The sequence below is a fragment of the Suncus etruscus genome, chromosome 1 (assembly GCF_024139225.1).
Source record: "Suncus etruscus isolate mSunEtr1 chromosome 1, mSunEtr1.pri.cur, whole genome shotgun sequence".
Taxonomy (NCBI): Eukaryota; Metazoa; Chordata; class Mammalia; order Eulipotyphla; family Soricidae; genus Suncus; species Suncus etruscus.
In genome coordinates, this window is record NC_064848.1 from 141,070,453 (window position 1) to 141,083,993 (window position 13,541).

The 13,541-nt window shown below is 39.2% G+C and overlaps 1 pseudogene; it reads left to right on the plus strand.

The window, feature by feature from the left end:
* The first annotated feature begins 2,591 nt into the window (after positions 1-2,591).
* Positions 2,592-13,541, plus strand: part of LOC126020320 (Y-box-binding protein 2-like) — a 49,021-nt pseudogene continuing 38,071 nt past the window's right edge.

Consider the following 13,541-nt stretch of genomic DNA (forward strand, 5'->3'; position numbering starts at 1 on the left):
GGCAATATAATATTTTTTACAGTTGAGTGCCCTGGGTCAAGAATCAGGCCTAATACTGAGAAGGTGTTAAAATGTTTAAAAATGATCATTTAAGTGAAAATCATAATATGTTATAAAATAAATCACAAGAGTATAATAATATAAACACAGTTGGGAAGATGTTTGAAAGGGACACAATTAATTGAATTCAAAAATTTGTAAAAACCACAGCCACAGAAAAGGTGAGTGAATATATCTTGTGTTAAAGGGATGAGTATAAACGTAAAACATGGAGTGAGAGTTATGAGTCCTTGAAGAAATATGAGGCCGGGTGTGAGTAGATGAAGTACAGTGGAAAGGAGAGAGTGCACAGATGATCTGGGTGTATTAACCAAAGTCAAGATAAATTAGAATTTGTTGGCCATAGATCATATTGAATGCTTTATTGGAGGTACAATTATAAACTTGTTATAATGTCTTAGCGATGGAGTCTCATTATATGATTTGAGCAAGATAGTTTGCTGGAGAGGTGTAAAATCATAAGCAAAGAGACACTGAGTGAGGCAGTTAATATGAATGGTAAAAGGCTGAAGAATCGTTCAAAGTATTTAGAAGAAAGTTTATTAGAAATGAAAAGAGTAAAAAGAGTTTTTGGAAGTAGAAAGAACATTTAAGAATTGAATTAAAAGAAGAAAGGTTAGAAATGAGGTGAGTTACTTTACTTGTTTCAGTGACTGTTTTGATAGCAGAATTAATTCTAGAGATTGGAAAGAATGAAAATTTGAGGGGAAAATGATTTAATATTGACTTTATTAGTTATGAGATGCCTAGAGATGCTCACGTGTGCAGTTGCACATGTGACCCTGGAACACAGAGGAGTGATGTTTTGCATATCTAATTTAAGGTTAATTAGTTTAGGACTAGTTAGTTTATGGAGTTAGAATGTATATAAGGATGAAAGGAGAATGTGGAGAGAAGGAAACATAATCTTGGGAGAACGCTATGGTTTGAAAGATAAGATACTGGCAATGAACTCTAAGAAATGACCAGAAGATAGGAATGCAAAATGATGCTACCATTTTGAAGATTTCAGTGTTTATTTTTTAAAAAATATTTTTTGTTTTTGTTTTTGTTTTTGGCCACACCCATTTTACCCTCAGGGGTTACTCCTGGCTAGGCGCTCAGAAATCACCCCTGGCTTGGGGGGACCATATGGGACACTAGGGGATTGAACTGAGGTCAGTCTTAGGCTAGTGCTTGCAAGGAAGAAGCCTTACCTCTAGCGCCATCTTTCTGGCCCCTTCAGTGTTTATTTCTACATTATTATAATAGATAAGATACAAAATAACAGAAATTAATATCCACTGACAGATAATTAGATTAAGAATATGTGGTACATTTATATAATAAAACACTGGTAAGCTATAAAAATAAGAGAAATTTGCCATTTGCAACAAAATGGATTTGGAGGACATTGTCAAGTAAAATTAGTCAAAGGAAAAAGGCAAGTAATAGATCATTTATTCCATGTGCACAATAAAATTATATGCAATTGATGAATAGACAAAACATAAGAAAAAAATCAGTGGACATTGGCAATAAAATTTAGGTCAACAGAGGAGAAAGGGAGTGGAAGGGGAAACCAAGATTTGTGGGGAAGAGAAGAGTATATCAAGACAAAGATGTATAAAATACTTTATTAGTAAGCTAAAACAAAGACTAAAATCTCATCCTATTGAAAAGGAGGGAGAAAGGAAAGAGAGGGAAGCTGAGTGGCATAGGACAAGCAGGAAAGTCATATGTGTTTATTTCCTTTGCCAAATGAGTCTGAAGGACCAAGTACAGAGAAGTAGATACTGGATTTGGCCATGCAGATAAATTGGACAAGAGCAGATGTGCTGGCTGTTGGTGGGAATATAAATTGTTTTAACCTCTATGGAAAACAGTATGGAGGTTTCTCAAAAATTAAAAATAGAACTACCATATGATACAGCAATTCCACTTCTAGGTACTATTTGAAGAATATGAAAACACTCATTCAGAAAGATACATTTATGAAACATTAGGAACATCTATGCTCATTGCAGCATTATTTACAATGGCCATCTGGAAACAACCTAAGTGCTCAGCAGCACATGAGTGGATAAAGATGATGCAATATATGTATATATACTTGAACATTATTCAACAGTTAGCAAATATTAAATTTCGTATGCAGTTTGCCACAACCTGGATAGGGCTAGAGGAGCTTCTACTAAGCAAAATAAGTTAGAAGGATAAATTCCAATACAGATAACTCACTGGTTATATGAAGATGTCTATATAAATATAAGATAGTACATAAAGAAACAATGCAAAAGAAACAGATAATCACCAGTGAAAAAGACCCCTAATCTCTCACAATAGAAGTGATGATATCAGTATGAGGGCCTGAGTGGTGGGTGGAGGAGTGAACAGTAAGGGACAGTGGACAGTGATAGAGGGCTATTGTCACTTGCTTGGTGTGGTATGGGAAATTTTCACCCTTAAAAGCTAAAAACATTTACACTCTTGTAAACCAATGTTATCTCAATAAAAATAAAATAAATACATCCTGGGGAAAAAAAGAGCAGATGGGCTGGGAAAAGGGGAGCCAAGAGGAGAAATTGGAAGCCTTCTGCATTGCTGTGGGAATGTAAGATGTAGTCACTATGGAAAATGATGTGGAAATTCCTAAAAGTAAGTAAACAAAATCTCAGTATATAATCTAGTACTTCACTCTTGGATATATACCCCAAAGAACTGAAAACAGAAATTTGAGCAGATTATTTGTATATCATTGTGTATAGCATCATCAAGTACAATAGCCAAAAGTGAGGACAAGGTACTTGATCTTACTGGTGTGGTAACACACATAGTAAGTTTATACATACAGCAACATATTCTTTACTATTATATACATTGGTTTGGAGAAAAGGCATTCTGTTATGTACTGCAGGGACAACACACCTTGAAAACAGAATGCTGTCAAGTAAACACGACCCCAAGGGATAAATGCTGCATGATTTTATTTCTTTGAGACACCTATATTGTCAGACTCATAGAGACAGAAAGCAGAGTATTGGTTGCCAGGTGGTGGAGGAGTAGAGAATGTATTATTTAAGAGGCTTATTTAAATTATTTTTTATTTAATTTAGTTTGGGAAGATGAAGTATGTCTGGAGATGGATGGTGGTGATGGCAGCACAACAGTGTGAATGTACTAAGTGCCACTTAACTTCTACTTGAAATGATTAAAATGGTAAATTTTATCTGATGTCAATTTTAGCACACACATTACAGTGTGTGTGGTTTATGCTGGCTGAGAATTCGTCATGCTGATAGCATAAAATGGAAAGGGTGAAGGGTCTGAATTAGCTGACAGAGTCTGGAGTCCCAGGGACATTTTCTAGAGAAAAATCTGTGACAGTTCCATGCAGTGGTGGTTCTCTAGGAACATTAGTGGGCATTTTGGCCTTGAGTCTCCCATGCTCTTGTTCCTGCCCTAATTATTCCAGGAAAAAAATCTAGCCCATATGTCTCTGTCCTCCAAGCCCCATACTGGACACTGAACATCTCTAGTACTGGTCTGTGTCTGATGGCTGTGACTTCACTCCTGGAACTAGAAGACTGTGGAAGCAGTGCATTTTCTCACCAGCTTCTTCATAATGTCTGGGGTAGATATGACACTAATCTGCATTGCAGATTATCCTGAGATGAGAGGAAGGGGCTTTTGCCTACTTAGAGGGGAACCAGCTCTGGCTTCTCTTACTGAGAAAACCTGAGTGGAGGACAGACAGAGCTGTGGAGAGGGGACTTGAGCTCAAGAACAAAGGGTCTAATTGGCCATGACTCCATAAATGTTTGAATGACTGTGACATATCAAACATTACTTTAAGCAGCAGCAAGATATACTCATTTCTGATTTTAATAGTTAATTTTTTAAATTTATTTTTAAATGATTTATTTAAGCTTTATTTAAAATTTTAATTTTGTTTTAAAATAAAAATCTATTTTAACTCTGTGCTCTGCAAGAGTTTTATAAGCAGAGATAGGTTTTGAGGGTCACGTCTGGTCTATAAATTGTAGTATATAGGTTGCTAATATGATTCTAAAATACACCCTGTCCCAAGCAATCATCAGGAAGTCCTAAAACCACTCCCTGTGATAGTTTGCTTGACTACATGGGCTGGTCAATTTACTGTTTAGACCCAGATTTACAACGGTTCTAGGTTTGCCAAAACCACTCTATGATCTGAGCACCATCTTCAAATATAATCCCACTGGACACTAGGTTTCTAACATACTGCATATACTCAAGTAGAGGTCAACCTGAGTATTAGCCGAGCCCCCTAATTTTACCCTAAAAATTTACCTGGGAAAACTTAGTGACTTGAGTGTAAGCCGAGGTGGAAAATGCAGCAGCCACTAGTAAATTTCAAAAATAAAAATATATACCCAAAGCAATTACAATAATTGAGGAATCAGTAGGTTAAATGTTTTTCCATATTTATTGTTAGAGAAAAACTGTAAACTAGCAACAATAGCTTTAAAACTTTAAATAAAGTGCAGAAAAGTGTAGCTTAACAGGTAATCAAGCTAAATCACAAAGGTTAAAATCTTTCAAGACTGGATTTCTCCTCCTCCTCCTCATCCATATGTCCAAACAGAGCTTCAGCTGTATCTGTTGTGAGGGTATCAGCATAGACATTGTCATCATCATTGAGTTAGCAAATATCATCACTGCTGTCAGTCTCATACAAAGCGCAGAATATTGTAGCTTAAATAGTTCAGTGGCATACAGTTCAGTTCAGCCGCCTTCCTCTTCAGCTCAGCTGCTACTTGTGGACTGAGCTGAAGCACTGCCCCCTCTAGCAAATGGCAGAAGATGACTGATATTACGTGCATTTGATTTGGTGTCTGCGCATCGAATCAAATAACCTGTATGACCCGAGTATAAGATGAGTTCAACGTTTTTGGCTTATACTGGAGTATATAGGTATTTATATTTTGCTATTGCAGGAGGGAGGATGAACAAACATTGGAACTGTAGCCTATACAATGGAGGAGACAAGATAAGACATGGAATGTCAATATAGATAAGGGAATAGAGATAAGGTATAGCAAAAGTCCCTGGGAGAAGGACAGCTATTGTAGATAAGGTGGAGAAGGAAGGGTGACATTGATATAGACAAGTATTTTGAGATACGTCCAGACAACAGGGCTATCAAGTGAAAAGACTTTTGGTATTTGGGGGAATAATGTGCAGAAGAAAAACTAAATGGCCTGAGTTGAAACAGTTGATGATGGCATCAAGAATCTCATTGAATTCAATGTCACAAGAAGACTTTTGTTTAGGAGTAAATTCTTCATGCAAACCTAGTAAATTCACTTTAAAAATAATTTCTTTGATCTTTAAAAAGCTTGGAACTTGTTTAATTTTTTAAAGAGAAAGCAAGAATATTGGTTGGAATTTGGTCAAGTACTACCTTCCCACCTGTTAGTTTATACTCTGCTTAATATATGGCACTTGGACAGGGACCCAAAGACCCAAAAAGACCCCAATGATGTGAATGACATGACCCTCTGGTGCATAAACAACTTGATGCCCTCCTCGTACTGGACTGAATATGTCACACCTTTTACTGGAACATTGGTGCACATGGTCCCCTTTTTGAACAGCTTCATCTTGCTGTGGTCCATCTATTTGCATTTTTATCTCTGGACTGCATGTCAGGCTCCCTAGAGATTCTCCTGTGCACATACCCCAAGAGAGGAGGGGTGTCTTCCCAATGTTGATGAGTTCTCCATCTAAAGGTCTTCACAGGGCTGATAATTTATCACTCACTACTGACACTAAACCAAAGAGACTTGCAACATGTAGGATGATGAGCTGACTACTGCCTCTGCAGACTCAAAGTCTGAAAAGGCTCAACCATGGGGGCCCAAGAGATAGCACAGCAGTAGGGCATTTGCCTTGCACACAGCCAACCCAGGATGGACTCAGTTTTGATTTCTGGCTAATTCTTATATGATCCCCCAATCTTGCCAGGAGCAATTTCTGAGTGCAGAGTCAGGAGTAACCCCTGAGCACCGCTGAGTGTGGCCCCAAAACAAAAAATCAAAACAAAAAAAGTGGCTCAATCAGAGCAACCCCCACATCCCAAGCCCATAGTCAGGTGGACAAGCCGCTGTGGCAATCCAAGTTCTGGACACTGTCAAATGGTTTAATGTCCAGAATGGTTATGGATTTATCAACAGAAATGACATCAAAGAAGACAATTTTGTTCACTGGACAACTAGTAAGAGAAACAATACTAGGAAGTTTCTGTGTAGCATTGGAGATGGGAAGACTGTGGAGTTTGATATCTTGAAAGGAGAGAGGGGTACAGAGGCTGTGAATGTATCCAGACCGGGCAGGTTGCCATTATGCTTTCAATCAACATAGATTCTCCAATTTATCCCTTGGCCTTGCTCAGCTGCCCTACTACCTATGGTGGCAGAAGCCCCTTCAGGTGAAACAGAAACAGGCAGTGAAGGGGAGAGATCTGAAGACTCTGAACAGTGTCCCAGATGCCAACATCCATTGCCTTCCATGTATTGAAGGCACTTTGTATGAGGACCTCAGACACCCCAATCTGCAGCAAATCATGAAGGTCATTGATCAGGTAAATGCCAAAGAGACAGTTCCACTGTAGGGGAATCAACATCAGGGAGATAAATGGGCCTCCCTACCCTAATTCCAGCCCAGGTACCAAAGGCCTTTTCATCCCAGGTGACCTCAGCAGCCTAGCACAGAAGATGGAAATGAAGAAGTCAAGTCCAATCAAATTTACCCTTATTCTATACTATTGTACCATTAATGTGTTATTCTTTTAGTGACTGTATGCAATTATTCCTCCCTAATCTTCAAGGGCCACCTGCCATCTCTCAGTCTCTCCCTCTTGTGGGGACCAAGGTGTCCCAGTGCTGGAATGCAGGATGGTCAGTCTGGTTCCACCTCCCTTCTTTGTCCTTCCAAGGTGTCTCTGTGCTGGTTTACAGCCTGGTTCCAGGAATCAATTAAGGTTAGCATGGTTCCAGGAATCAGCAGTCTCTTTGGGCCTAGTCTTCCTTACCTTGTAATTGCAGCCTGTAACTAAATTTCTTATTCTATACCTAATACTAAGAAAACACTATTCCTACTAAAAACTACTAGAGAAACTTTATAAAATACATTATGTCAAAAATGTCCATTTCAACAGCACTGTTCTGGGAAACGCATAACATTGTTAGATCTTTAATGACTCTTGGATATCCTAGAGAATGTTTCCCAATTGCTATGATGCTTGATTGTGTATAACATTTAGCAACTTATTCTCAAATTAAGTATGTCTTCACAAATGTTTTAATGTTTTTGTCCACAGAAGTTTATGGAATAGGAACTTTGGTGCTATAAACTCTTATTAGAGTGCTCTCTCTAAGAATGTTTTAACATTTAACTTATTTTCAAACTATGTATATCTGCAGAAATGTTCTTATAATTTTATTTAAAGAAGTTTACGAAAAAGGGACTTGGATGTTCTAGACTCATATTACAGCACTCCAGTGTAAGGATGTTTAGCAATTTGTTTTCAAATTAAGTATATCTGCAGAAAGATTCAAATGTTTATGTTCAGAGAAGTCTATGAAAAAAATTTGTGATACGTATATGACAAAAGGCTCACTGCTTTGAGAATTGATGTATGCATAATCTAACCTATTACACTTCTACAGCCAAGTGAAAGTAAAAGCATCGGTTTGGGTCCTAGGAATTAGAAAATTTCCTCACCACCTTACTTGCTGCTGAAAGTTTTTGTTCCTTTTTTATTTCCCCAGTTTTAACTGTACCTATGCAAATAACCAGCCACTTTTCTAGTTCCTTTCTGGGCATTCCCACCTCTTGAGGAGAACTATAGAATAAGACTTTTGTAGCCCTTCTCAATTGTTTTTAACATAAAAGGATTAATTGTTAATTTACAATCTGCTTTTACTCAAAACAAAGGCATCCCCCAATTTCTCAATTTCCTCTTTCTTTTCACTAACACCTTTGATTTGTAAAAGTCCATCTAGAAAGGTACTTTTATCTCTCACCCTCTCTATCCTGGTTGAATTTAAACTGGTCAATAAAGAAGGCTTCCATTTGGGGTGTGGGAGACAAGAAAGAGGCAAGAAGCCACTTAATTCCATGATTTTTCTCCTCTGTGCCTGGCTTAGTTTATTAATTTGTGCAGTGACCATGCTTCACACCTGCTCACCTGGGGGCTGCAAATGTGTTGTGTGGATTTATTTTACACCCACCTTTTAAAAACTAATTTATTTGGGTATAGGAATAGCTCAAAGGACTTGAATGAATGCTTTGCATGTGGGAATACTGGATTTGATTCCTGACACAACGTCTCCTAAGCTCTGTGGGGGCATGCCCCCTCCTACATATATGGACTTCCTTACCTTTTATTACTTGTTTTGCCTCCAGAAATAAGAGCATGTATCATTTAAATGTTAGCAGCTTATATATGATGGAGGGAACATGATGTCAATGCCCATAATGTCTTAATGGGCATTTTTTCAGGGTGGAGAAATTCGTCCTCAGACAGACTTATAATGAAAACAACTGGAAAGACAAATCTCAAAGGAGAAATTCTGTTTTTCTCAAAACTTGGAAATAGGACTACTGACTTATGTTCAAACACTTTCTCCCACTACATGGCCTGGAATGTAGCTCAGAATAATAAATTCTGGAGGAGTCTCACCTACTCCTTATATTGAGAATCCTCTCATCCCTCCTTCCCTCTAAAGCTCTCTCAGGGGGCTGGAGAGATCACATGAAGGTAGGGCATTTGCCTTGCCTGCAGAAGGACAGTGGTTCGAACCCTGGCATCCCATATGGTCTCCGAACCTTTAGGAGCAATTTCTGAGCATAGAGCCAGGAGTAACCTCAGAGCACAGCCAGGTGTGACTCAAAAGCCACAAATAAATAAATAAATAAATAAATAAATAAATAAATAAAGCTCTCTTAGGCCACTTACCCTTGCCCTGTATTGCCACCATATATTGCAGAGAAATTTTAAGAACAAGTTCTCCCTTCACCTCTCAAGATTTATATATTCACTCACTAAACATTAAAAACTTCTGCGTCAGAAATTACATTAGGTGCTAGGGTTATAAATATGTGCTTCTAAGGAGACTCGCTGTCAGTGTAAAGACAGAGAAGTAGAACATGAGGATGCATTTTGATTAAGGCTGTAATGATGATGTGGTTGGAAATATTTATTTAAAGTTTCATTATAAATGGTAGAAAAAGTTCTTGACTTTTGGTTCAACTGAACTCAGGATTTTTATGTGCCCCTAACTCTTCCCACTCCAGTATTTCCCACACTTAGAATAACCTAAAAGAGTATAAAAATCAGCCATCTAGTCAGTTGTGTCTTTCCTGTGCCTGCAGATCAAATCACTGTATAGCAGGCATTCAGGGGAAGCCCACAGAATGAATGAGCTAATGAAAATATCTGAATAGATGACAAGTCCCTGACAAGGCAGCCTAGGATGGAGGCTGAGCTCTCTACCAGGGCATGAGATTATTTGCAGTCCTGTCAGTGCACAATTCCTTAGTCTCCCCAACACTAGCTAAAGCCCCTTCTTCCTTAGCATGTGCTTTTCTCTCTTCTAGATCATTCTCTTCAGCTTCCTTTCTCCTCTAACAGCCCAGTCCTCCTTTTTTTCAGCAGGCTTCAAAAGTGTCTGTGTATATACTGTCTCCAATTTCTCTTTCCTTCTCTGTCTTGGATTCACTAGAACCAAGTCTTACCCTGATCTGTCCACCAAAGCTCCTCTTGTGTTACCCCCTCTATCTTGTGTTGCTAAAGCAGTGAAACATCTATGATCCTCCTCTGGCTTCCAGAGCCGTGGCATTGAACATCTGACTTTTGCTCTGGCACCTCTCTACCTGCATCATTAGACATGCTTGGTCTCATCGGCTGCTTTCTCTGTTTCTTCTCTGAGTTCTTAAAGCTGGTCAAGAGCTCAATGCATAGTCTTCTTTCACTATTTACGTGTCTTTGGAGACCTCATATAATCCCATGATAATGTGTGCACCAAATGTATGCCTCTATCTAGTTTTCCCTTCTAAAATTCCTGACACTCATAAACCTCCTGGCACTCATTAGCATCAGGGAATTGTCTCATACATTCTTCACATTCAGAATATCAAAATTGAGTCTACACATTCCCTTTTGAACCCCTTGCATCTTCCAATGGCTCTTGCCAATGGCTCTGAGCTCTCTTTAGTCTGTGCATATCCCTCATATACAATTCACGAATAAATTGCTTCCCTGCTCAAATGTATTCAGGTTTAGACCATTTAGTCACCTAAACAATGAATGCTTTGACTGTGATTTCTCACTTAAATAATGGCAATAATTTCAACAGCAAAGTCTCAACATGGACTCTGAATCCATCTACTTAAGACATAGCCAGATTTGACTTCTTTAATGGAGCAATGGCCTCCTATTGCTATTGGCACATGATGGACTTTGAGTTTTATCCCTGGAACCACAACCCCTCCCACATCCTTGTAACTCTGAGTAATCCTGGTGAGACAGAGGAGTGATACATCCCCAGGTCCAAACTTTGATCTAACTAGCTCAGTTAAAATGTACCTACAGGAGTGTCCCCTGAAGCCTCTGAGCTCTGTTTGGAAAAACCTCTCCCCCATATTGCTCCAAATGACATAACAGACCTTGCTTGACCTATATTTTTTCTCCAGAATGTGACCAAGGTAACCCCTATTTACTTGTCACTCTCCATTTACCATCAACCCACCCATATATCCATCATTCAACCATCATTCATCATCCAGTCATTCATATACCATCATGTATTATTTATCCATCCATCACCTAGTCAGTCATCCATCAATTTGCCCATCCATTTATAATTTTCTATCTTCCACCCATACATCTACCCATATACCCATCATTATATATCCATTCATCCATCCATTTATCCATCCATCCATCCATCCACCCTTTAGCCTGTCATCTATCCATTCATATGCCAGCAATTTTCTTCCTGCTTCTGTTCCTGTTCCTGCTCCTTTAAGCCTTTGTTCTAACTTAGAAATGGCCCCTTTCCCACAAAGAGCCAGAGATAAATATTTCAGATTTCTAGGGACTCATATATAGTAGAGTGTTAGGGTTATTTCCTTATAGCACACAAACAGCATAAATAACACTAAAACTGAAGCCTAGAGAGATAGAATAGTGGATAAGGTACTTGTCTTGCATGCAGCCAACCTGGGTTTTATCCCTGGTATCCCATAAGATCCCCCAAATCCAACAGGAGATATCCCTGAGTATTAAGCTGGAGTGAGCCTGAGTATTATTTGGTATGTACTCCAAAAATACAGAAACAGAAGAGACTGGTAATTTTCTCTTTTCTAAATTTTTATTTTATCAAAGCATAATAATTTACAAGGTTGTTCATAGTTGAATTTTATTTTATTTTATTTTGGGGAGTTGGGCCACACCAGCAGTGCTCAAGGGTTCCTTATGGCTCTGTGTTCAGAGATCGCTTCTGGTGGACTCAGGGGATGATGGATCAGGGATAAAACCCTGGTCTGTCCCATGTCAGCCATGTGTAAGGCAAATGCCCAGCTGCTGTGCTATCACACTGGCCTGATAGTGGAATTTTAGATATGCAATGGTTCCAAACATCAGTCCCAACCATCAGTGTTGACTACCCTCCACCACTGTTTCCATACCCCTGTTATTTTTCTATAAGTTGAATTTATTTATAGAGTTGTTCATAATACAGTTATTTTTGGCATTCATTATCCCACCATGAATATAAAATTCTCCCCAAACTGGTTAGCAGTTGACCAACCCTCTCAAAGCTTTCCCCTAAGCAGGTAGGACTAATTTACTTAATATTTTGGAAACTACTACTGGGAAATCAGAAATTAGAATTAAAATTATGGAGTATGTAAATTTGAAGATCTTTAGTGCTGGGGTGATGAGCTCCTACGGTAACATCAGTGGTTCAGGAGGGCCATCTGAAGAGCCCTGGTGAGATCAGCTGTAAAGCCAGTAATCCATGAGTTGTTACTGCTAGTTGGGACTCTCTTTCCAGAATTACAGCAATCTATGGTATTGGCTACTTATGCAGACAAGGCTGAAGGCTCTGGTTCCTGGGCTAGGCTATCAGGGCATCTGGAAGTAAAAGGGCAGGGGTGGGTATGCAGCCCAACTTGGCTGCAGAGCTCTCTGGAGATGTCAAAGGCTGGTCATTTTTTAGAGATAACTTTATTTATATACTGACAATTGAATCTCACATAGCTTCCAGTTAATGGGAAACATTATTTTCCTTTTGATTTGTTTCAATCATGAAAACATACAAAAGCATTCTGAGTTGGTGGGACAGCTGAAAAAAAGCTAGGGGCAGATTAGGTGAGCCTGGGACACAGTCTATTTATATTGCCCCCTATCCTCCTGCTCCTGTTAGGGAATGCTCCTCCACAGAGAATCTTGACTGTTTTTCTCTCTCTGCTTGAATGTCACCTTCTCCATGAGACCAGCTCAGATCTTCCTAATGAATCCTGTTCTGACCCCACTTTGTGCCTCTTTCAAAATCCTTCATTGATTTTACCTTCTCTACTGTCCACCTCCCTTTTACATACTTATCAACCTCTACTATGGGGTATAATTGACTTGTGATGTTTAATGTGTTGATGTCTCTCCCTTGCACCTTGTTAGATTATAAGCCCCATAAAAATGGGATATTTGGGGGATTGGCGAGGTGACGCTAGAGGTAAGGAGTCTGCCTTGCAAGCACTAGCCAAGGAAGGACTGCGGTTTGATCCCCTGGTGTCCCATATGGTCCCCCAAAGCAGGAGCGATTTCTGAGCGTTTAGCCAGGAGTAACCCCTGAGCATCAAATAGGTGTGGCCCAAAAATGGGATATTTTCTTTTTTTTAATGCGATAAACATGCAGAGCACTGTGCCTGGAACAGAATAATTGTCCCATAAATAGTTTTGAATTGGGTATTTATTATGGGTGTTCCTTTTTAAGTAAGTATTTACTGATTATGGGATTCCCCCCACCTTCTCACCACCATCTGTATCTTGTTAACACCAGGAAGATAAAGGTATCTTAAATCTACTCAGGGCATTAGGATAGGACTTTTGGTAGAGATGACAGCTGAGTGGAATCTTAAGGAGTGGAGGAGACACTTATGAGAGGGAAAACATTGTGGGGGGGATAGTCCTGGCAGAAGAAACCATGAGGTTCCTGAATGCAAGGAAAGGTTCAAGGAATGAGGCCTAGTCTGAATTAAGGATGAGTACAGGACCATTGGAAGAAGCTTCACTCTGAAGTAGCCTGGGTGCAATTCTTGGACGTTTAGAAACCAACCCTTCATGCTTGAGCACCCACTTGTTTTTGTCATTCCTCAAGACTTGATCCTCAAACCTTTCTCAAACGATGCTATCAGGAGTTAAATGAGCAGTGGCCAGACCTGATTGTGTATCC